Consider the following 24,501-nt stretch of genomic DNA (forward strand, 5'->3'; position numbering starts at 1 on the left):
TTTCCCTAGCACCCAAGTCTGTTGTTCTGTTCTGCCCCCTGCAACCCTGTCCTCCTGCCCCCGAGCCTTCTGTTGTCAGGCCCATCACACCTAAGCTGTCCCCTCATATACTCTATAGGACATCAGTGGCGAATGCAGCTCACCCAGTGAGGCGATCTGAGGAGAGAGATGTAGAGGGAGTGAGCATGTACAACCCTGTCATTCTCCAGCATGTGTTGTATGAGTTAAGGGGACTCTGTACCCATAATGCTTCAGTTGTAGCCAGTAGAGAGCAAGCTTTGCTAAGCAGTCCCACATAATTTTAAACGATTGGTTAGGTTAATCCAAAGGGACTAGTGTAAGACAGTTTCACCAATGAGAGACAGGCCTCACAAAACTTGACTGATAACAGCATCTTAGCATGTGTGCACACATGCACACACACACACACACACACACACACACACACACACATCCCAGACTCAACTTACTATAACATTCTCACCATGAACCCAAATCATCTTAGGTGGAAAATGCATGTGTCGCCCTAGCCAGATTGCTCTAATTCAGTCCCAGCAGACTGTGGGTGTCAGTTGCTCCCTTCACAAGGGCAAGTGATAGGGAGCCATAGCTCAACATCACTGTTCCAAACCTCAGAAGTATCATCTAACATGCTGCTAGACAGAGAAAAGATTCAGGTTTAAAATACACATGTGGTTCCTGCTCAAATACATCCCTGCTTGTGCATTACCCTAAAGTCAGGAAGTCCTAAGTTGAGGCTTCTGAGTGTATGCACACATGTGTGTGCATTCATGTGCACGTGTTTATATGATTCCTAGGAGCTACTGTTTGCAATTCTATCATACAGGCTTGAAGCAGCATACTCTGATTTGTAGTAACCTTTCTTTTGCATCCGTGTGGCAATTTTTAATAAAAACTATGTGAAGAGTTTTCCCACCAGCTTTTATGGCTTAAAAAAACCCAAAACACCAAAAAGCAAAAACAAAAAAAACCCAAAACAAAACAAAAAAACAAGTTGTTCACAGATAAAGCCAATGAGGCAGCCAGGTTTTTGAACAGTGGCCAGATCTGGGCATGCAACTACCTTTTTTTGTTTTTATTTTGCGCATGCATGTGTGTGTGTGTCCATGAGTGTGTGTGGGTACATGTAGGAGGTGCACATACATGTGTGCATGTGCACATGCATATGGAACCCCAAGGTCGAGATTGGACATCTTCTTCAATCACTCAGCTCCATCTTATTCATTGAGGCAGGGTTTCTCAATCAAGCCCAGAGCTCACCTATATGGATCCCAGCTCCAGGCCTCGTGCTTACATGGTAGGCGCTTTCACCACTGAGCCACCTTCACAGCCCTCACCCCCCGACTCCTTAAAATTCATCAGATTGGCTGGTTGCTCCCAGCTCTTGCATTTTTTTTTGTAGAACAGACTGAGTGAGATCAACTTCTAAAGTCTGTCTGCAGTCAGGTGAGCAAACCCGTATGCCAGATGCCCAGCATGGCACTGGTATGAGGAGACAAGTCCAAGGCTCGGCAGCTGTTTCTGGGACAGCACCTACAGGAAAGCACCTCACTGAGGGCTTTGCAAAGCAGATTCTGTTTTCTGTTCACCTTAACAGTAGGGCGGCCACCACATTCACTGGTCCCAGCCACACACAAATAACCTAGCTGCCACCAGTGCACCAAACCGATCCAGGAGGTGATCCTGTTGGCATGGGGATGCTGAAACACAGGCCTATGTTTACTGGTGTGCCATAAGTGCCCGAGTGAGCATCTGTGCATTTCAGTAGGCCTGGCAGCCTCCTGTGGGTAGAGCCATAAATTATTCAGACCTGAGACCAGCGAGGAGAAGCAACATTGTAACTGTTGTATCATCCAGAAGCAACATTGTAACTGCTGTATCATCCAGAAGCAACATTGTAACTTCTGTATCATCCAGAAGCAACATTGTAACTTCTGTATCATCCAGAAGCAACATTGTAACTGTTTTATCGTCCAGAAGCAACATCGTCCAGAAGCAACATTGTAACTGCTACATCGTCTAGAAGCAACATTGAAACTGCTGTATCATCCAGAAGCAACATTGTAACTGCTGTATCATCCAGAAGCAACATTGTAACTGCTGTATCATCCAGAAGCAACATTGTAACTGCTATATCATCCAGAAGCAACATTGTAACAGCTGTATCATGCTGACTGAGAGGCATGGAATTTTCTCTTCCTGAAGTCAGGTCTAGAGTCATCTTCCCTTCCATGCAGGCCATTTCTGGATGGACTGCCGAAGCCTGCTTCAGCCTGCTTCCTGAACACACTACAGAGTGGCTGGCTTCCCTCACCTATTCGGATTGACAAGTTCCCCTGTTGGCCTTTCTTGGTTGCTGTGGTTCCTGCCACTTGGAATATGGTGACAGAGTCTAGTTGTCATGAAGGAGAGGTGTCATTGATGCAGCTCCTACCCACAGCCTCACCTAGCTTTCTACATGACCTATATAACTTGACATTAGCCCCAAGGGGCACTAACCCCATTCAGACAGAACGTCAGAAGTAGGGCATAGCCCGTGCTCTTTAGGTGACTTACAGAGATGATTGGCTTGTAGCTCTGTATGGGAGTTTGCCTGTGTCTGTGGAGATTACTAAGAATGCCACATGGCCCCATGGGGACAGCAACCTTGTGTCTCTCCCCTCCAAGACACCCTCCTGCTGTGGGGTGAAAAGAATAAAGTCACCCAGTGGGTAAGTAAAGGACAGAAGCCTGTGTCATAACTGCAGGGAGGACTGGAACATGGGTGGTAGGAGACCTGGAAGACGTACCACTTGTATTTAGGGTCTGGTGTTCTAGCCCACTGTGCTCCGAGCCTCCTCTGGCTTCTTCATTCAACCCCACAGATTGCCTGCCCTTTGCACAGGCCCCAGGTTCTACTCAGACATGGCTGCCTGTGACACCCACTCTCTGACATCTACTGAAGCAAGAAGGCCAAGGTCGTGGCTGCCCAATCCTTTCTGTCCTCCAAGCTCAGAGTGTGGTATGCTTAACACCTAACCCATACACAGCGAGAATGGAGATTAGCAGAGGGGAGGGTGAGCTCTGCACTCCATGCATCTTTGCTGAGCTCAGTAGGAAAAGCGAGGGGCCTGTGTCACTGCTCAGTGATGGGTTTGGGTCAGCCATGTGCAACAGACCTTCAATGGTGCCATGGAAGGCTGACAGGACAAGAGATTCACTGATGTGTGTACGTATGGAGCCCATCTGAAAAGGCAAGGTGCTTTGGGTGTTGGGCAGAAGCAGCAGACACATAACCTTCCTGGAGGCAACTCGGGGTCCAGTTGTGTTTTTCTTGTCTCTCCTTTCTCCAGCTGGGGCAAGCCCCTGGGGGACCACCTCTGGGGACTATTCCTGGGGGGCCACCCCTGGGGACCACTCCTGGGGGACCACCCCTGGGGACCACCCTTGGGGACCAACCCTGGGGACCACCCTTGGGGACCAACCCTGGGGACCACCCTTGGGGACCAACCCTGGGGACTATACCTGGGGGACCACCCCTGGAGACCACCCCTGGGGACCACTCCTGGGGATCACCCCTGGGGACCACTCCTGGGGGACCGCTCCTTCCTTGGTTCCCTCTGCCTTCCTTCACCTTGAGCGCTAAGCCAAAGGCAGACAGGTATAGTCTTTAAAGTCCCTGAACAGGGACCAGAGCTGCACAGCCTCCACAGGCAGGACTGATCTCCGCTGCAGGTGACACAACGGGCTGCTCAATCTTCATTCAGGCAACACATACTTCATGACCATCAATACGCTTGTCAATAAACACCCCGAAGGCAGAATGAGCCCCCGATCCCCTTATCAGAATAGAAGAGTATCATCTTCCATTCCGGAACATTCTGGGGCAGCCATGCTGCCGGGGATAAAGACAGCTATTGGGATGTTTGGGGGCAGATATTGCCAGCGGTTGTTGTGGAACAGCTAACGATCAATTCATATTTAAACGCAGAGTTGGAGTCACTTCTCTCCAGGTTAAATCCAATGAGTTTAAAACCATAAGAGGGATGTACCATATTACCACACACTGACTCTGGAGACACTGGGCATCTCATTCGGTGAAAGGTAGTGCAGGGAGAGGCCTGCCATCCCAAGTGTGCCCATAATCCCAGCACTTGAGAAACTGGACTGCTGTGAGTTCGAGGCTAGCCTAGTTTACATAGCAAGTTATAGGCTAGCCTGTGCTACATAGAGTGGCACCCTATCAAGGAAAGGAGAGGAAGGGGAAGGGAAAGCCCATGATGGATGGGAGAAGACAACAGGGCAGTCAGTAGGACCAGCACTCGCTGAGACACAGGAAGAATCCATGGACAGAGAGCAAGGAGGGGTGGGGAGACTGGGCTGCGCCTGTGCACCTGTGTGCAGAGGCCGTGCGTGCACTTGATCCAGGCTGTACAGTCTCTTAAACCCTGGATTCAAATCTGTTCTTATGTTCAAATGAACTTAAACAGAGGGTCGCAGGGGTACGCAGGACAGGCTGGACACAGAGAACACGTTTCTAGTCTCATAACCCTGCCCCAGCATTTAAAAAAATGACCGTGAGTCCAAAGAAGCAATCAAAACCGGGGTGGCCCAGGCGGGTCTTAACTCTGGAGAAGCCAAAGATTCTACAAGGCCCAGTGAACAGGCCTGGCTTTTCCAACCCAAACAAAAGGGCAAAGCTAAGACCGCTAACTCAGGCCAGCCCCTGATTGAACATAGCTCTTTAGCAACAGCAAGATGGAGGGAAGTAGGGTGACGGTATAAACAACATCAGTGAGAACCACACGGGACAATGGATGGTGTGGATGCAGCTGGTCCTCTGTCTGACCCATGACCCTGGGCACGGATCTACCTCTATGCTCTCTGCCTGGACAGTGTGTGTGCAGGGAGGACAGCTCCAGGCTTCCTTCCTAGATGGACCCACTTGGACAAGTGGCTGCCTCTCACCCACCTAAGTACATCCAGCTAGAAGGCTCTGAAGGTATAGCCCCATCACAGCTCTTACAGACCCATGGCCCCTCCAAATACACAGCCTTGCTCCACTAGCAGGCCTCTGCTTGCTTTGACTTTGGGTATGCCCTGGGTTCACACACTGGGAATGCAGGGCAGCTCAGGTCGATGGCAGCAGGCAAAGCTTGGTCCCTGGATACCCATGTCCTCCTCATCACAATGCTGTCCCAGAAAAGCACGAAGGCTGGAGCTGCCTCTCCCTGGGTGCTAATTATATCCTTTGCATCCCCTGTGCACCCACCCACACCCTGCTGGGAGAGAAGAGAAAGAAGAAAATGAGAACAGGGAGTTGGGGTACAGAAACGGATCCCAAGACGGTGGCATCGCTCAGAGGCAGGGGAATGACAAGGCACAGACTTTGGTGTCTTTATTTGACATTGAGTACTAGGCTGGGTCAGAACAAGGAGCAGCAGACCCAGGAGACTAAAAGTGTGAAGGCCAGAAGACATGCAGGCAGGAGACTCCCATCTCCCCAGGACACGAGTTGAGGGACTGGAGAGAGCCAGCCTGCAAACTCCTGTCTACAGTTTGGGCCACACTTCCAGAGTATTAGCTCCGGAAGCGTTGCCAGGGCAACACTTTGCTTGTTTATCCATAAATATCAGCATGTCAAACTCACTTCATTTAACATACACACAGCATTCAGCATGCTTTTTCACGTTGGTGTGTGCTCTTTCTGCTTCACAAATAATAACTCGATTTATCTGTTCCTTTTGTGGATACCAGCTCCATACGATCTGTTCTATTATCAACCCCATTTACCCAAAGGGGAAACCAAGTCACAGAGGGATTTTGTTGTTGTTGTTTAAAGGTTCATTTCCAAGGCCATGTATCTAAGAGTGGGTGTGGCCATTAGCCTTCACTGTCAATTTGATTGGATTTAAAATCATCATGGAACATGTGTGAAGCCATTTCCAGTGAGATTTAACTGAGGTAGGGGACCATCTCCAGGACATGAGTGACACCATCCCATGGTCTAGGGTACCAGAGTGAATAAAAAGGAGACTGGGCACCAACATTCATTTCACACTGCTTCCTAAATGTGACCAGTAGCCTCATGCTCCTGCCTCCGGGCCTTCCCCTCCAACAGTGGACTATATCCCTTTGACCCATGAGCTAAGATAAACTGTTGTAATTAAAGCTACTTCCTGTCAAGTATTTGGTCATGGCAACAGGAAACTTAACTAATAATACAATGTTGGAACCAGCTCGATTTGAGGAATCTACTGCTCACTGCTCCAGCTGGGTCCATTTCATCAGAAGAGTCCCCTGCTCCACAGGGGACATGACCCCACATCCATCCCAACACAATACAGTTCACAACTAGATGTAGAGAACAAAGCAGTCTGAAAGCCACCTGCTGAGAATGGGCTCAGGTCTTAGAATATAACCCACAGGAACGGGACAAACGTGCTCAATGAACCGAGATGGCAGAGTGACAAGTCCTGTGATGTGACTAAGACCTCCTTCTTTTTCCTTCTCAAGTGTGGCTGGAGCTAGGTAGCCCTGTCCAGGGACAGTCCTCACACACTTCAAAAGGGAAATGGACAGCCAGGCGTGGTGGCACACGCCTTTAATCCCAGCACTCGGGAGGCAGAGGCAGGCAGATTTCTGAGTTTGAGGCCAGCCTGGTCTACAAAGTGAGTTCCAGGACAGCCAGGGCTATACAGAGAAACCCTGTCTCAAAAAAGGGGGTGGTGGTGGATACAGACACTTCTAAGTACAATGGCACTCATGTAGTGACCCATGTGGTTCTGAGACAGAATCGTATATATCCCAGGCTGGCCTTGAACTTATTATGTAGGTGAAGATGACCTTGAACTTCTGATCCTCTTGCCCCCACTTCCTAAGTGCCTGGCTTATGTGGTGCTAGGAGTTAAATCTGAGGGATTCATACACGCGTGGCAAGCATTCAATCAACCGAGCCACGTCCCAAGTCTGCTGGAGTATTTTTAAACTGCAATTTAAGCTTTCTAGCACAAAAGCTCCTCTAATTGCCCCATCCTGTGGCAACAGACATTCTCTTCTAAGCTTCAAATTATGAGCTCTTAAAAAGACAAAAGCAAAGATGTGATAAAGTTCTTGGCGAGGACAGCAGCCCCCTCCTCCACTGTGCGGGACCCAGCCAGTCTTGAAAACAAACTCAGACCAGTGGAAGGACAGTCAGCAGTGACCTAAATTCAACATAATTTAGAAAGTCCATTCCTCTGAGGAATGAAATATGCAAAACTGACCACTACCCATCCATTCTGCATGCATGTCATTGCTTAAAAGAACATGGGATTACAGATGCAGGGCATTTTTGCTCCCATGAAGCTGCCAGGTGGTACCCTCAAGTCCAGAGGTTAAATTGAAGTGACTGGTGTGGGGGACACTAATTCAGCCTACCATGTGCCAGGAGCACAGCTAGTGACTGTCAGAACTCACAGCCACATTCCTGAGGAAACTTTACAGATGAGGGCCAAAGGGCTTAGACACACTGTCCCACTGTATCCTCTGAGGGATGACGCCCGAGTCTGTGGCCAGGCCAGCTCTCTTCCCAGTGACACTGTCTTCCCACTGTGATGCTCGTAAATCCTGCCTGTGCCAAGCTATCCATGCCTCGGAGAGGAGGCTAAGTCCGCATGAGGAAGGATGCAGACAAAGGCTCCCACAGACAGGACAGCTACTTGGTCATGTCATGCAGAGAGAGTGGTCTGTGTTTCATTACAGTGAGGGAGAGCAGCAGGGCCCTCTAGCGCATGTCCCAGGACACCTAAGATGGCCACACTCCTAAGCGAGCCAGGTGAGGCCAGGAAACAACCTACTAGACTCAAACAATGGAAAGGCAGTGCCTGGTACTCAGCAGCTGCCCTCTGATGGTCTCTGCACCCAGGCTAGATTCCACTGGGTGTGGTTAGTTAGAACAGTTACCTTGTTGCTGGGTTTGCCTGGATGCCTCCATTAGAGCCCTTCCCACCCTAGAAAGATGCCAGCAGAGTACATACTGTACCTTGCTGATCTTACCTACAAACACACAAACATCTAACATGTGACCAAAAGGGAAGGCAACTGGTGATACCGGACACTATAGGCCATCTATAGCAAATGCAAGATGTTTTTCCCACTGAGACAGGGTCAAAAGATGGAAAGACATAGGTAGAGAGAAAAGGCTGTGGGAGAAGGAAGACTCTGGGACCAGATCTGCTTTTACTGATGAGAAACAGGACTCGTCAGATCGTACTGACAGGATCACTGAGATGCGTGTGTTTTGAAAGGCAACTTACCAGAGACAGTAAGCTGTGCTCACTTAGGGGCCAGATGAAGAGCTCCCCAAGACACTTCAATCAAGGCTGTCAAAGACGTAATTAATCAATGCAGTGGTTACTTATGGATACATTGTTGCTCTCATGCCAGTCTCTTAGACATAGAGGATACTTTATAAATCTGACAATTTTGTTTACTGAGAAAAACTCTAACTTTAAAACTTGTTATAAATTACACTCTGGGCAATGTTAGGAAAAAACAAGGTGGTTTCTTAGCAACCTTCAAGCTCTGACTTAGAGCCTCGGATCCCATAGCTACACATAGAGGAGCTGGACTCTCAGAGCCCACACTTGTCAAATCAGATGGCTTCACTTTTTCAAGAGCACTCTTTTTTTTCTTTTTAACCCAACTTTGCCTCCCATTTAGCTCCCTCTGAAATGTATTTCTTGTCTAAGCCACGAGTCCCAGGTTTGCCTGGGTGGAGATTTCTGAGAACTCCCCGGCGGCGGCTGCTGTGATCTGGCACTGCCTTCCCCATCACCCACCACAGTCCATCCTCATCCTTTAATCCAGGATGGTCCTCCTGTACAAATACAAAGGACACAGGACCCAGACACACTTCTCCAAGGAAAGTCCTGTGAATGGAAGTAGACAGCAGAGACACGGCGGCTACCTCCTACTCACCCTCCTACTTACCAGCATACTCTATAGTGAGATGCCTGTCGACAGCCTGACAGCCAATGGCCACAGAGATGGGAGGGATCTGTCTCCTTAGCCCATTGTGTCCTGGTGCAGGTGGGCTCACTTGATAAGAGCCCACCAGCACAAAGATGCCTCTTACAGATTCTTACCATGGCCACCTGAGGTACCAGCAGTGACACTCCAAGACCCTGTAGCAGGTAGCCTTGCCCACCCCAATCCTCAGCTAGGCCTTCTACTGGCACAGCCCTCACCCCTACAGTGCCTCTAACTGAAACTGCCAAGTTGCTGGCTGGAAGCTCAGCAGATGAAGACTAGAGGAAGGAGACTTATTTTGATAACAACTTCCAGGTGATTAAAGGCTTCATCTAGAGACAGGCTGAGAACATACTGGTTACTCAGTGAAGGGGGTAGTGTGTCGTGCTGTCGTGGGTGCTCAGACACCTATGGACGTGTCCCGCATAGCTGTTTCCCAAATCAGCCCTGCCTCCTCTCTCTAGACACACACTCCAGGGATGGGCAAGATGGGACTTGACACAGCCCAGTGGAGTAGGTGGCTTCTGTGTGGAGATGGCACATGCTTCTGTTAGTCAACCCACTGAGTCTACACATATGCAGTAAGGAGACTAAAGCTCTATCCAGTGCTGTGACAGAAGTGCAATGCCTGATTCAGGTGACAAGAACCAGGGAGCTAGGGACCATGTCCTTGCAACATTCCCTGTAGGAGGGCAATCAGGGAGAAAGTTTTTCCCTAATTATCTACGCATTTTTTAAATTTTATTTTTATTTTAAGCATATTTATTTATTTATTTTTAAGCATATTTATTTTAAGTACACGATGTACATGCCGTGACCTCAGAGGCCAGAGGAAGGCACCAGGTCTCAGGAATTGGAATTACACACGGTTGGAGGTTGGAAGCACCCACATGGCAGCTTATAACTGTAACTCCAGGTCCAGGGGAATCTAGTGCCCTCTTGTGGCTTCCATGGGCACTGCACACATGTGACACGTGTACATACAGGCAAACTACACACAAAATACTTTAAAATACTTATAAAGTAGTACGAGCAAAATAGTCCAGACTTACTTAAAAAGTTAAAAGATGAGTTTGCATATGTGTGAGGCAGGGGTGGGCGGGGGAGCAGGAGCTGCACGCGCCTCAGCTCAGAAGGATCCTGGGGTTTCTCCAACTTGGTCTAGACATTTTGAATTATGATTTCTGGAAATCATTGACACATCTAAATATATGGCTGGTAAAGGTAGCAATGGATTGGGGTGTGTGTGGCTGGAGAGACGGCTCAACAGTTAAGAGCACTACCTGCTCTTCCAGGGGTCCTGAGTTCAATTCCCAGCAACCACATGGTGGCTCACTACCATCTGTAATGGGATCTGATGCCCTCTTCTGGTTTGTCTGAAGACAGCCACAAGGTACTCATATACATAAAATAAATAAATAAATCTTTTTTTTTTTTTTTTTTAAGTTAGCAATGGAGTCCTAATGGATTGTGTATATGTGGAGGTGGTGGGAGCTGCTGGGAATAGAACCCTAAACCACAGTATAATAGCTAACAATGTCAGCTTTACAAGATCTAGAACCATTCAAGGGAGGGGCTTCTAGGCATGTCTGTGAGGGACTGTCTAGATTTAGCTAACTAAATGAGGAGACCCACCCTACGTGTGGGAACACCATTCCACAGATGAGTGTCTCAGGCCGGATAACAGAAGGATGTGAGCTGAGTATTAACACATTGTTCTCCACTTCCGGACTGTGGATGTCATGTGACCCTCCACCTTCCAGGTTTCTGCTGCCATGACTTCCCCACTTTCGCTCCCCACCTACCCCCGCCATGATGAACTGCATCCGTAAACCGTGAGCCACGAGAAAGCCTTGGGCCGCTTTTGTGAGACTTTCGTCAGTGATGAGACAGGAACCCACACGCACAGCACGGATGCGCTCACTTGTGCCGGTACCTGGCGCTCTCCTTCCGTCTGCAAAAGCTATGCAGAATGTTGTGAGTCCCCACCCTCTCCAGAGTGAGCGCTCTCTGTTGCCACTAATCAGTCTTGGGGTCCACTTTCATCCCCTAAACAGGACCCGAAGAACCCTGTGGGGAGCAGGTGTTCAGCCCTGGACAGCGAGGAGAGCCCAGGGTCCCCGGTGCTCACAGCTTCCGTAACTTCTTTGATTTTTCCCTCCGGTACTAAGTTTCCAAAAAGGAGTAAGAAGGCAGATAAAACGGAGTAAGAAGGCAGATAAGGAAAGCAAAATCACGCAAATGTATACGCGCAGGCTGAAAGCAACAAGCCTCAAAGAACTTCGTATGTTTAATGAGGCTGTAAAAAAAAATAAATGAATCCCCAAAATGTTATTATTACAGTCAAATCATTGTTTATGCTTTCCACTGGTTATAAATAGCCCTCCTCATAACCAAGGGTATTGTTTGTAAAACTTGGGAAACAAAAGACAGCTGTTAGCAGATGCTGGTGAAATGCAGGCAAGGGTAAGAGGGGGTATACATGGGCAAGCAAGGCGGGGTGGGGGAGCTAAGGACAGACACACCTCACACACACCTTCTTCCAGATGATTCCAAGTTGGTCCCACACCCCGAGGCTAGCTGAAATTTCTACATGGATGCTTCAGGTCTACCAAGGAAAAATGCCCAACTCTATCATCCTGTACCATAATGCAAACGCCTATAAGATAAGGTTGGACTTGAGTTTTCTAAAACTCCAGCTCAGCTTAGCTTTCCTTTCCGTGGACCTTTTGCTTTGTTGCTGCTATTTGTTTTATGAGACAGGGTCTTATTCTGTGTCCCACATTGGCCGAGAACTCACTCCATGGACTCAGAGTGGCCTCAAATTCATGGAAACGCTCTTGCCTAAGCCTCCTAGTTGCTGGTGATTACAGATGTAAGCCATCACACCTGTTATTTTGAAGATGGAAGAAATTCACAATAAAGTAGCAGGCCACCAATGGGCAGCTCTCTCCCCATTAGGAATGGCCTGTATTTCCTGTATGCCTGCTGGTCTTCACTCCATCCTTCAGGGCAGGTTGACCAAAGCAGACACAAGGGTCAACTGGGCTGTGGCGCCAGGAGCTGTACTCACAGCCTCTCTAGTTTTGGGGGAAGAATGAAGGAAGAAGAAAGAAATGGTATACGGAGGCTGGTGAAAAGGCCAGCAGGCGAAGGCGCTTAGCAGCAAGGTTGATGACCTAGGTCTGATCTCAGGGACAGCATGGTGGAAGGGAAGACTTGACTCCCTCAAGTTATCCTCTGGTCTACACTTGTGCTCCACGGCATCCTTGTGCCCACACATGTGAATGTATACATGCATGCTTACACATACACACAAAAACATTAAAAGGGAAACAGCATGCTGTGTGGGAGCTGCTGGTCTCCAAGGGACTGTAGAGGAAGAGAGTTCCCTATTGGTAGCCTGTGGAAGAAGAGAGCTGCCCATTGGTGGACTGTGGAGGAAGAGAACCACCCATTGGTAGCCTGTAGAGGGAGAGCCGCCCATTGGTAGCCTGTAAGCTGCCCATTGGTGGACTGTGGGGGAAACAGAGCTGCCCATTGGGTGACTGGAGGAAGAGAGCTGCCCATTCTTCAACCACAGATTCCAGCTCCCATGCCTGATAATGGTTTAGAATGCCTAGGGATAGAGTAAGATGAAGTTCATCTACCCCAGAATTCCAGCGTGCTTTAAATCAAGCCTGGGAGCCTACTTGCTTGTCTGTCTTGGTAATGGGAGACCCTGGCATGCTGGACTTCTGCAGAATAAAACACTCTTTGTGTTTACGTACTGATTGAGTCCGGGGTGGCATTCTTTGGTGAATCATGGACCCTTACACTGCCAGGGTTACTGTTTTCATGTCTTCCGAGTCAGCCAAGACAGTGTGGTCAGAGTACCCTGGGCGACCACAGTGAGACCGCCATCCCTGCCTTCCTTTGAAGGCACATTTCCTTGGAGCAGGCTTACCCTCCAGGCTTGCCCTCCTTACCTGCTAGCTTCTGCTGTCTTTTCAGGCTGTAGGGATCCTGCATGCTGAGGTCAAAAATGAATATAGAATATACAATCATCCAGTAGCCTCGTCTACCCCTAAGTACCCCGAGAGCCTGGCCTGTGCTCCAACCGCCCAGAGCTGCCCCTCGGCTGGCCCGCCCGCTACCTGATGGGTTGCTCCCATCACTACTGCTCCGAGTTCTCATTCTGACTCCAAGGTTGCAGAGCCCAGGCATCGAGCCAAAGCCTGAGGGCTGGGAGGAGAACTGAGACATTGCTCAGAGGGCAGACGGGCAGCTCAGGCTGGAGACAGTGAGGAATGAGCTTGAGTCCCTGTGCAGAATAAAAGCTGAAAATGTGCCCTTTCTGGCTCTCTGAACAACTGTGTCTCCAATCAGTCACCGTTGCCGCCCCTGCTGTGGGGAAGGGGAGACACCCCTCATCCACAGGGCACAGGAGAGAGGCCGGACAGTCTCTGTAAAGCAGTCGTTAGCATAGTGAAGGCACAAACTAGTTCTCCAAGAAAGACAGTTACAAACATGGCCAGAGTACAGGCAAAGGCCAACCAAGTCATGGCTTATCTGTGTGCAGAGCCTGGCAGTGCCCATAGGATGCCCCAACTCCAGAAGCCCCCGAAGCCAAGTACAAATATCCACATCTCTCCTGACTTCAAGTCCACACAATCTCTGGAGGTCCTTGTCCCTGACTCCAATTTTCTAGGTCTTCCCTCCCCCCCCATTCCAGGTAAATACAGCACCCGGAGGACACCTCCAATTCCAGAAACACGCAGCCCTCAGAAGCTGAGACTACAGAGACAGCGTGCAGACTTCCAGCTTCCCGGAGGCTGGTTCCCAATTCCAATACTGTATGTGCAGCTGAATTTGAAGACCACAGAAGCAGAGAAGAAACAGCAACTGGGTGAAGGACTGAGTCCCACAGTGCCAGGCATGTACACACACACACACACACACACCTCACATAAACCTATATACACACATATATACACCTATACTCACACACATAATACACGCACACACACATAAACACACATACACACACTCATACACACACACACACACACACACACAAACACACACCTCACAGAAAGGATGCAACAAGGATACCACTGCTCCAGAGGATGGCCCGGAATGCCTGGAGTGGATCCCTTTGCTCACAGTGGCTGATGGAGCACCAGGCTGGCCACAGTGGCTCAAGATCGCCTTTGGGAAAAGGGCCCAGCTCTATCCAGTCACGCCTGACTTCCACATACAGCACAGAAACCACAAAGCCTTCATTTCCCCATCTTCAGAATAAGTTTTCAACACATAGAGCAATCCCGAAAATCAAACAAAATGCTGTGCAGGAAGCAGGGCGCCGCATGAGGTTCACACTGGTTATGGAATAACCATACTTCATAGCCACGGCTGTGCAAGTCATCTGCCAAGATGCTGGTGTTACCGTCATGCGCCTCAACAGAGAGGCAGCAACTCCACCCAAGGCTCCCTCTATGGAAAAGCTAGGTATTCAATTCTGCCCGTCTTTGCATCCATGGAGGGATTTTACAAACCAATCATGAAGACGTACCGCCTCAGGTCTCTTGGCTAACCCCCTAAGTTCAAGCTCAAAGCTCTATGGAACGGAGCACCAGGGGTTAACAGATTTCAAGCACACTTTCAGAAATCAGCAGGGGCAGGAGGTATTTGGGGGATGTTCTTATGGGCCTCCTGGCTCTGACTGTTCCACCTCCTGTTCTCCACCCATTGAATGACCTCATCCAAGACTAAGGAGCAACCGTGAGCAGTTTGACGAGATGGCCAGCAGGGGGTGCTGCCCCAGAAGCTCTGCTGCTGAGCACGGAGATAAAATCTTCCTCTGCCCCCCTCCAAGTCAAGTTCTCCAGCTCTTGGGGCACGTGGCTGGCTTACGTCCCACCCACACAACCCCACGCGGGGGGTGGGGGTGGGGTGTCAGGAAGAGCGGCAAGCACGGTGTACCGGCTGGAGCTGGGGCTCTTCTTGTGTACATGAGGACGCTACCCGCTCCAGCTCTGTGAGCGACTCACCTGCAACCTGCACCTTGTCTGCTACATACCAACCTACAGGGGCAGAAATATTCTTGTCCTCACAGCCCAGCGCAACACTCCCTGCACCTACCAGCATGGGCACCTTCTACAAGTGGGCGCAGCCTGAGGTACCCCAAAGAGAAACAAGTCGCCACCTTTGGCTATGCATCTGTTCAACGCTACTGTGACCAGGGACAACACCCTCCTCCCCTCCTGCCTCTTCTTTCTTGTCTTCCCTTTGTTGAGCCAGGGCTTCATTATATAACTAGGCTGTCCTCAACCACGCGATCCTCCCGTGTGCTGGAATGACAGACGTACATCTCCACAGCAGTGACGTCATCCTCCTCTACACGAGTCAAGCCAATGGGAAGAGCATCTGTCCAACGTCCCACACACACACACACACACACACACACACACACACACACACACACGCATGCGCACGCGCACACACACACACACACACACACACACACACACACGAAAGATGGTATCACATGCCCACAGGGCTGTAGCAACACCAAAGGGAACTTCTGTTCCACACAGCAACCTAAAGACCAGAAACTCACCAACCATAGCCTACACTCACTTCTGAGGCCCATTCAAAGTCCAGCGCCATCCTGAGCTGACTCTGACATGCCCAATTAAGGGAAGGACCTCATTCCCAGCCCTCCACCTTTTGGCTGCCTGCCAACCCATGTCCTCCCAACCCATGGTTTCCTTGGTTTTTCCTCCACTGTCTGTTCTAGCTGTGTCCACAGGCCTCATCTGCCTCTCATGAATTCTTGGCTCATTCAGTGAGTCTCCAGCACGGTACGAGAAACTCTATAGCTCCTAGAACTTCAGTCCCTCCATTCCCCCACATGATTACCAGTGTCTTTGGTTTATTTATTTATTTATTTATTTTGGTTTTTTGAGACAGGGTTTCTCTGTATAGCCCTGGCTGTCCCGGGACTCACTTTGTAGACCAGGCTGGCCTTGAACTCAGAAATTCGCCTGCCTCTGCCTCCCGAGTGCTGGGATTAAAGGCGTGCGCCACTATGCCGGGCTTGGTTTATTTTTTAAAAACTGATTTATTTCATGAGTATGGTTTCTGCCTGCATACATAACATGTGCACCACATGTGTGCCTGGTCCCTGTGGAGGCCAGAGAGGGTGTCTGATCCTTTAAAACTAGGTCATCTGTGAGCCACATTGGACACTAGGAACTGAACGGAGGTCCTCTGCGAGAGAAGTACTCTTAACGGCCAAGCCATTTCCCTGGCCCTGTTTGTGTCTGTGTTTTGAGATGGGGGTCTCAGGTATCCCAAACTGGCCCCAAACTCATTTTGTATTTGAGAAACTGAATTTCCGATCCTCCTGCCTCCACCTCTAAATACAGGTGTTTGCCAGCACACCAGGTTTATGTGCTGCTGGGTCAAGTCCAGGCTCTGTGTATGCTAGAAAAGCACCCTACCAACTGAGCCAAGTCCCCAACTCCAGGTTTTTCTTGTTTTTTAAAAGACAAGGTCTGATGGTATCCAGGCTGGCTTCAAACATAGCCAAAGATGACCTTGAATTTCTGATCCTCTGTTTGTCTTCAGTCTCTAAGTGTTGAGCCCAAGGCCTTGGGCTAACTGAACCACATGCCTAGGTCCCAGAATTAGTTTTTAAAACAATTCTTTTCAGCCACTCTCCTGCTTCATGTGTCCTGCCGGCACCCACGGCCTTCTGCTTCAAGGGGAGTCTTTACTTTCTGAGCCTCGAGTGATAGAGAGTCGCACCCCTTGACAGGCCATCCAAGTCCACATGTCATCATATGGGACTGGCCACACCAAGGCACTTGCTCACCAGCACACGGGGTGACTTTGCTCTCATCTGCTAACCTCCTGCTGCCTCCCACGACCAGCCCGCCCAGACCTGCCACCCAAACACCTGCTTGCTCCTCTCTATTCAGGGTCAGCTGCTCCTCAGGTGACAAACAGCACCTGCAGCCAGATGTCACATCCTCTCGAGTGTCAGGTGCCACCTTGTGGGCTTATTTAGTCCCCAGCTCCCCAGGAGACTTTACTGTCCCCACTTCACAGACGAGGCTAGGGACCTCGAAGCTTCCCCAGTGGCTGGATCTGATCCTGCCTGACAATATTTTAAGATTTCTTTATTTAACACGTTGTGAGTTAAATGAAGGCGTGAGTTGCCTGCTCCTCTGCATGTGCACTTTGTGTGTGTCTGGGGTCCCAACAGGCCAGAAGACAAGAGATATCTCAGAACCAGAGTCACAGGAGGTTGGGGGCTGTCCTGTGGATGCTGGGATCTTAACTGCTGAGCCATGTCTCCCTACCCCTGCCCAGCAACTCTTCCTCATCGCCACATCAGAGGGACTTATTGTTGAATTACCCAGTGTCTACTTATCGGATATACGTGGCAGCTCTACTGAGCAGGATGCCAGCTCCCCTGTGCCATGTACCAAAAGCAGCTTGGGCAGGGGGTACTTTCCAGGATAATTAAAGCAAATGGCAAAATGGAGGGTGGAGCCCCACACCAGAAGAGATAAGAAGGGTACTCGAGTCAGCTCCCTTCGCTTAACTGCATGGAGATGTGAACCCTGCTTGGAGTTGTGTAACTCTGGGGCCAAGTTGGTTTCACATGGCCTCCCCTTGCTCTGCCTCCTGGTGTGGAGTGCTAGGTAGGAAACACCCAGGCTTGGCCTTCACTGGACCGTAAGGCTAGAGTGGCCACCCCGAGGGTTGAACATTTAAGGCCAGAAAGCCCACACCTCTCTGTTGGGTGGAAGTCCTCCAGTGTCTGACTTACTGGCCAAGATGAGACAAGCTTTGCTGCCCGTGGGTGTCCCTGCAGAAGAGGGGGAGGTGTGCGGGCTTCTTGCTAGGGTGGGGGTGGGAGGGGGGAGGACTCCAGGAAAGCTCTCCAAGCAGAGAAGGCACTGGGCAGAGTCGAGCCACATCTGCACAGAGACCAGGGGCTCAGCTTCTATCCAGACCAATGTCTTGGTTCCAAGGCAGTGCGTGGAAGTCTTGACTGCCAACCAGCGAAACAGTACCGTATAAGATTCTGTAGCTGAAGTGACAGAAGAGCAAAGGACGGAGTCGGCAGAAACAGAGGGAAAATTACAACGGGCATCAAAACTGGGCATGGCAGTAAACACTAAGTAATCCCAGCAGCAGGGAGGCAGAGGCGGGGGGATCACAAGTTCAAGGTCATACTGATCTACCTACATCATGAGGCCCATTTCAAAAACCACAAAAGCAAAGAATGTGCCACAGCCCTTAGTCACAGAATAGTGGGCAGGTGGGTGCCTGCTGCCACATTCTCCACAGGGAATGGGAGAGTGAGTTAGGTACCAACTGTACTGGCTGGTTCTGTGTCAACTTGACACAGGATGGAGTTATCACAGAGAAAAGAGCCTCCCTTGAGGAAATGCCTCCATGAGATCCAACTATAAGGCATTTTCTTAATTAGTGATCAACAGGGGAGGGTCCCTTGTGTGTGGTGCCATCTCTGGGCTGGTAGTCTTGGGTTCTATAAGAGAGCAAGCCAGGGGAAGCAAGCCAGTAAGCAGCATCCCTCCATGGCCTCTGCATCAGCTCCTGCTTCCTGACCTGCCTGAGTTTCAGCCCTGACGTCCTTTGGTGATGAACAGCAATGTGGAAGTGTAAGCTGAATAAATCCTTTTCTCCCCAGCTTGCTTCTTGGTCATGATGTTTGTGCAGGAATAGAAACCCTGACTAAGACGCCGACCTTGTTCACACTGCTTTACAGCGTGCATGCACATGGCCAACCTCTAAAATATGTGTTCTGCTCAGGAAGTAGGGAAGGCAAGGCCGAGCCAGGCTGCAGAACTCACCCACACCAGTCCATGCTTTCTACCTGTCAATGCTGAGTGCTGCCCATCAGGCCAATGCCCATGACATCAACAGAGCAGTCTACTTGCCTGCCCACCCATGCACAGCAGAAAGCCCCCAGGGTTCAGCGAGCTGATTCACAGGGTGGACTGTAAACCTAAAGATTACTGAGTCTCCCATTGAGAAGATTCGGAAGCTCAGGAGAGAGGAGTGCATGCGGATTCGGCACTCTGATTTGGGGTCTTGGGTTCTGAGGAGAGAGAGGCAGAAAGGGTGGAAGGATGAGAGCCTGACTGGGTGGCTCCGTGTGGAGCGTGGAGACTTCAGGACTGACACATCCTGACAAAACCCAGCCCTGGCCCGTGGGGCTGGTGTCCTTCACAAGCTGTCCTCCATTCTTACAGCATCTTACAGTCCTCCACTCTACTGAGCATCTGTCACTCGCTAGGCACTCTGCTGGACATCCCTGCGTGTGCCCATCCTTAGTCTCACAGGAGTAACTGGTCCAAGGCTCCTCAGGCAGAGGGGCAGAATGAGGTTGGCTTGGCTTCTACGATGCCCGCCTCCTCTCGCTTCCATCTCCTAATGAGGGAGCCAGTGGTTACAGAACAGTGTTCCAGCGGAACCATCACCCTTCCCATTTCCCCACCCCAGCTGGCCATTGCTCTAACACGCTGTCACCAGAAATGCCACACCAGCACTGGGCTGCTGGTGCTTCCAGTCTACTTGGAGCTGCACTGTGGCGAAGCCCTGGCTACAGGGCTGGTGTTATATAAATATGTTTTCAGCCACTCAGCATAGCTCTGCCCTTGGCTAAACTTGAAGTGAAAACCTTTGATTGTGCCAGTCAGCCCAGTGGACGGACGGACGGCTCCTTCTCCCATCACACGCTCACCCAGCCTCCCGTTTCCACAGTCCCCGTAACTCAGACAACACTCTGTCCTCCTGCTTGCTGAATCATGGTACCTCTGGGTGCAGGGCCTCGACTTTGAATAAAGAGACAGATGCCCTGTAATTACCAGGCTTCCTCCTCTCAGCAGGGGGAATTGGCGAGTCACTGCCTTGCTTTGAACAGAGAATTCTGAGCCCTATTTTAAAGAGCAAGGCCAGACACTTAGAGGTGACAAGAGAAACAGAAGGGTCGCTTTCACTTTCCAAATTTAGAGCCCAGAGGCTCAGAATCACAGCCCTGAGGTTCTGGGGACTTGTCACTGCCTGTCCCAGTGCCACGCTGAGCCAAACAAAGCTTCATAAGCCTTGTTTGGTAAACTGAAGTACACTTCATCAGGGATGTTTAACTTCAGAACTCCCAGGCTGGCCAAACCCAAACCCAATCCCATTCAACGGTGCCACATCGCCAGGCCCACCACGGGTTCTTCCTTTACACGACTGCCACTGCCCTTCTGAGTTAGTAAGATGCTTCTGTATATTTAGAACATAAAACTGAAATATGACAAATATAGCCCAAATTCCAAATGTGACATTTTGCCCAGCATTGGACGACATCCCCAGCTCAGGAAGGATTTTATTAAGCAAGACTGGGCTGGGGACCATGTCCACCACACTCCTGAGCCTTTCTCCCTGAAACTGACTCCAGCATCAAGCTGAAGAGGCTCAGAAGATGGCTCAGCAGGGAAGAACACTGGCTCCTCTTTTGTGGCAACAAGAAGGTACCCAGCGCAGAGCTGGCAAAAAATAGGGGACGAACTTGGGAGGCAGAGGCAGGTGGATTTCTGAGTTCGAGGCCAGCCTGGTCTACAAAGTGAGTTCCAGGACAGCCAGAGCTATACAGAGAAACCCTGTCTCGAAAAAACAAAACAAAACAAAACAAAACAAAAAATAGGGGACGAAACTTAAAAATGGCCTTGCCAAAGCTTTGGGCTTGGCACTGCTCTAAGTCCTTATCATATCCCTGCTGCCTATGTATGTGTGTATGTGTATAAGTGTGTGTGCATGTGTGTGTCTGTGTGTATCTATGTGTGTGCGCATGTGTGTGCATGTGTGTCTATGTGTGTGTGTACTTGTGTATGTGTGTGCATGTATGTGTGCATGTGTCTATGTGTGTGTGCATTGTGCATGTGTGTGTGCATGTGTGTATGTGTGTGTGCATGGCGTATATATCTGTATATACTTGAGTCCCAACACCCACATGGTAACTTGCAATTTCTGTTAACTCCTATCTCTCTGGCCTCTGTGGGTACCAGGCATGCACCTGTTAAACAAACATCCAGGAAAAACACTCATATATGTAACTAAAAAAAAAGAAAAAACCAAACATACACACACACACACACACACACACACACATTAAAAAATAAATAAATAAAAAAGCCAGGCAGTGGTGGTGTATGCCTTTAATCCCAGCACTTGGGAGGCAGAGGCAGGCAGATTTCTGAGTTCGAGGCCAGCCTGGTCTACAGAGTGAGTTCTAGGACAGCCAGGGCTACACAGAGAAACACTGTCTTGAAAACACACACACACACAAAAGTAAAGTTGAGTGAGCCTGGAATTATACCCAGCTACTCCAGGAAGCTGAGGCAGGAAGATTAGAAGTTTAAAGCCACATGGACTATACAGAGAATTCAGGGTCAGCAACTTTGAGAAACGGTCCCAAAGTAAAAGTAAGGAGAGGGCTGGGATGTAGCTCAGTGGTAGAGCACTTGCCTAGCGCACCTGAGGTCCTGAACTGGATCCCAGCATCACAGAACCATCAAGGTGGGCTTGCTCACTCAGGGCCCGCTGCGGAGACATGGCCATCTTCACTTTCAGGTGCCAGACTTTTGAAAGCAACCGCTAGAAGCACTTTTTATTTTTTAATAACCCTGCAGCCTGGCAGACCGGCGGTTGTAATGGAGAAGGCCATTTATATGAAATTTTAAATTTTCTAAAAGGTGAGCAGAGACCCAGATGGGAGCCCCACAGTCAGCTCCCGGACTCACGGCCTCGCTTACGACCTCATTTCCAGACCAGTGTTTCTGAGCCAGCCATAAATGAGGTTTAACTAAGCACACCTTTCTCTCTTGACCCTGATTCAATTCCTTGTGAAGGTGTCACCCATGAGGTTTGGTATGAAAATTAAAGGACAAAATGGGGCTTGTCTTGTGGCCCTGAGGGAAGGAAGTTTCTTTACCAGCAGTGAGCAGGCCAGAGGCCCTGAGGCCCGGATGGGTGAGGCTGGTAGGAAGACAGAAGCCCCTTGTTTCTGCCAGGCTCTTGGCCAGGGTTGGCCTGATAGCCTGATTTTTCTGCCTATCATTAACTATGAGGAACCTGAGGCACACAGTAGGGATAATCAGGACACAGTGGGTCCACAGCCCCAGTGGAGAAAGGAAAAGGTCACAGGGACAGGCCTCTGAGGATGCTTATGAGAGAATCCATCCAACAGTCTGTACCTCCTTTTCAAAGTTGTGGTAAGCTCCAGGACCACTCAGGCTCCCGAGCATCCCCAACACTGCAAGGGCTCCCCCAAAGACAGCTTTTAGGGTGTCAACTTGACAACCCTGCCGCTTACCTCTGAATGCAGTGTGACCAACTGTCCCCAAGCTTCCACCCCTGTGACTTCCCTCCGGTGATGGATTGTAAGCAGGAGCTGTGAGCTAAGATCTTTACCACTGGGTGAAGCCCACTATTCTGCCAGCCAGTGCTTGTTGCCCAGAACCAACCCCCCAGTATCCCTGCCCAATCATGAGAGATGGCTGCTAAGACACAAGTGCATCCAAATCTGTCAATCACAGAGGAGGACGAACAGCACAGAGCTTAGCTGGGACTCTTGAGGCAGACGCACCATGGCGTGGTCTATGAGGAGAATTTCAATGTGTCCGTGTGTAGGATTCTGGCATACAGTGGCAGCCAGAATCCAGCCAGGGCAGGGTTGAGTGAGCCCAGCACTGCTCTCACTTACCGAAGGTTCCTCTGGTTTTATTACCCACACTGGCCCAGGAATAAACTGCAGAGTAAGCTGGCTCTGAGGCCTCCTGAGGAGCTAGCCACATGTCACTGTTCTGAGAGAGAAGGTGGCAGAGGGGCTCTACGGCCTCTGGCTTTGGTTGAATCAAGTCTGAGAATGGGAAGAAAGAAGCCGGGACAGCCCTGTGCAGACTGTTGTCAGTCAGCTTTATCTATCCATAGTTTCCTGAAAGGCCAAGAAGAAGCTAAGGAAGCTGAGGTGAGCCCCATGTTGAGCAGATTCCTTCACCTGAGGAGGCATGTGATGGACCCACACCTTTGGTGGCTCTGTGAAGTGTCTGGAATTTTCCTTGTATTAAACATATATGCTGGGGACTGGAGCTATATAGCACAGTTGCTGAGAGCACCATGTAGCACATACAGAGCCCTTGGATCAATCCTAGCACTATAGGAACTGGGTACAATAGTAATCCTGGCACTTGGGAGCAAAAGGAGGCAGATCAGAAGTTCAAGGTCATCCTCTGCTGTATCAGGCCACCCTGTGTTATGCGAAATCCCCCATCTCAAAAGTAAATTAACAGGGCCTCAGAGTATGTGTTTGCAGGACACACGTGAAGACCGGAGTTGAGGTCCCTAGAACCTACGTAAGCGGCAAGTGGCTATCGGCCGGCCAGGAATTCCAGTGCTCACAGCCTTAGGCAGGGATTGCAAAGGGCTCTACATTCAGCTGAGAGGCCTGCCTCAATGAACAAGGTGGAGATCGATCATGGAAAAGTCTAAGGATCAACCTGGGATCAACACATGTGCAATCATACATGTACAGTACATGTATACATGATCATACAAACGTGAAATACATACGCACATGCAGAAAAATCAGCAAAGAAATGCACACTCCTGGATACCGTCTCCATGACGGATGAAATGTGCCCAGACTCGAAGGCTGGGTACCTCTACCTACAGGAACCACTGTCTTCAGGATGTCTGGAGGGGGGCGGAGGCTGTTCATCCTGGAGGCTTAGGGCAAAAGATGGAGTTTTAGAAGGACTTGTGGAAATGTTCAAGTTCTGCTGTGGGATTTATTAAAAGCAGGGACTGAGAAGTCACTTACTTAAGATATGTCGAGGTATAACATAAAATTCAGCCTGAAGACACACTACGGTTTGGCTCTGGAGCGTCTCACAAAGGCTGCCCTGGAAGGACAGGGTGGGGTCGTTGCCCTTCCGGTGTGGAGCCTAGCAGAAGAGTTATGCTATTGTGTGTTTAGTGTGCCCTAGAGGCGGATACTGGGATTCCCGCTCCCTGGCCTCTCTCTGCTGTCTGGCTGCTATAAAGTGGGTAGCTTTGTTCTTCCATAAGTACTTCCCATGATCCTCTTCCTCACCACTGGCCCAAAGCAATGAAGCCATCCGACCGTGAATGGAGACCATGAACCAAAACAAACCTTCCTCCCTCATTGGTTACCTATCCTGGTACTTTGTCATAGCCACTAATTTAAGCCAGGTTGAGAGTAACTTGACTCAGTTTTAGAATTCACATGTGACCTGGAATATGGAAAATGCAACCCATTTGCAGTGATTTAGGACATTGCCCTGCTCCAAAGTGGGAGTACCTACAACAGGTAAGGAGCACCCACAGCAGGTAAGGAGCACCCACAGCAGGTAAGGAGCACCCACAGCAGGTAAGGAGCACCCACAGCAGGTAAGGAGC

General features: G+C 49.9%; 1 protein-coding gene across 1 annotated transcript in view; it reads right to left on the reverse strand.

Moving 5' to 3' along the window:
• Window positions 1-24,501, reverse strand: part of Pgbd5 (piggyBac transposable element derived 5) — a 64,503-nt gene that overhangs the window by 15,798 nt on the left and 24,204 nt on the right. The window lies entirely within an intron of this gene.

This window comes from Mus pahari, chromosome 20, assembly GCF_900095145.1.
Source record: "Mus pahari chromosome 20, PAHARI_EIJ_v1.1, whole genome shotgun sequence".
In the NCBI taxonomy this organism is placed as follows: Eukaryota; Metazoa; Chordata; class Mammalia; order Rodentia; family Muridae; genus Mus; species Mus pahari.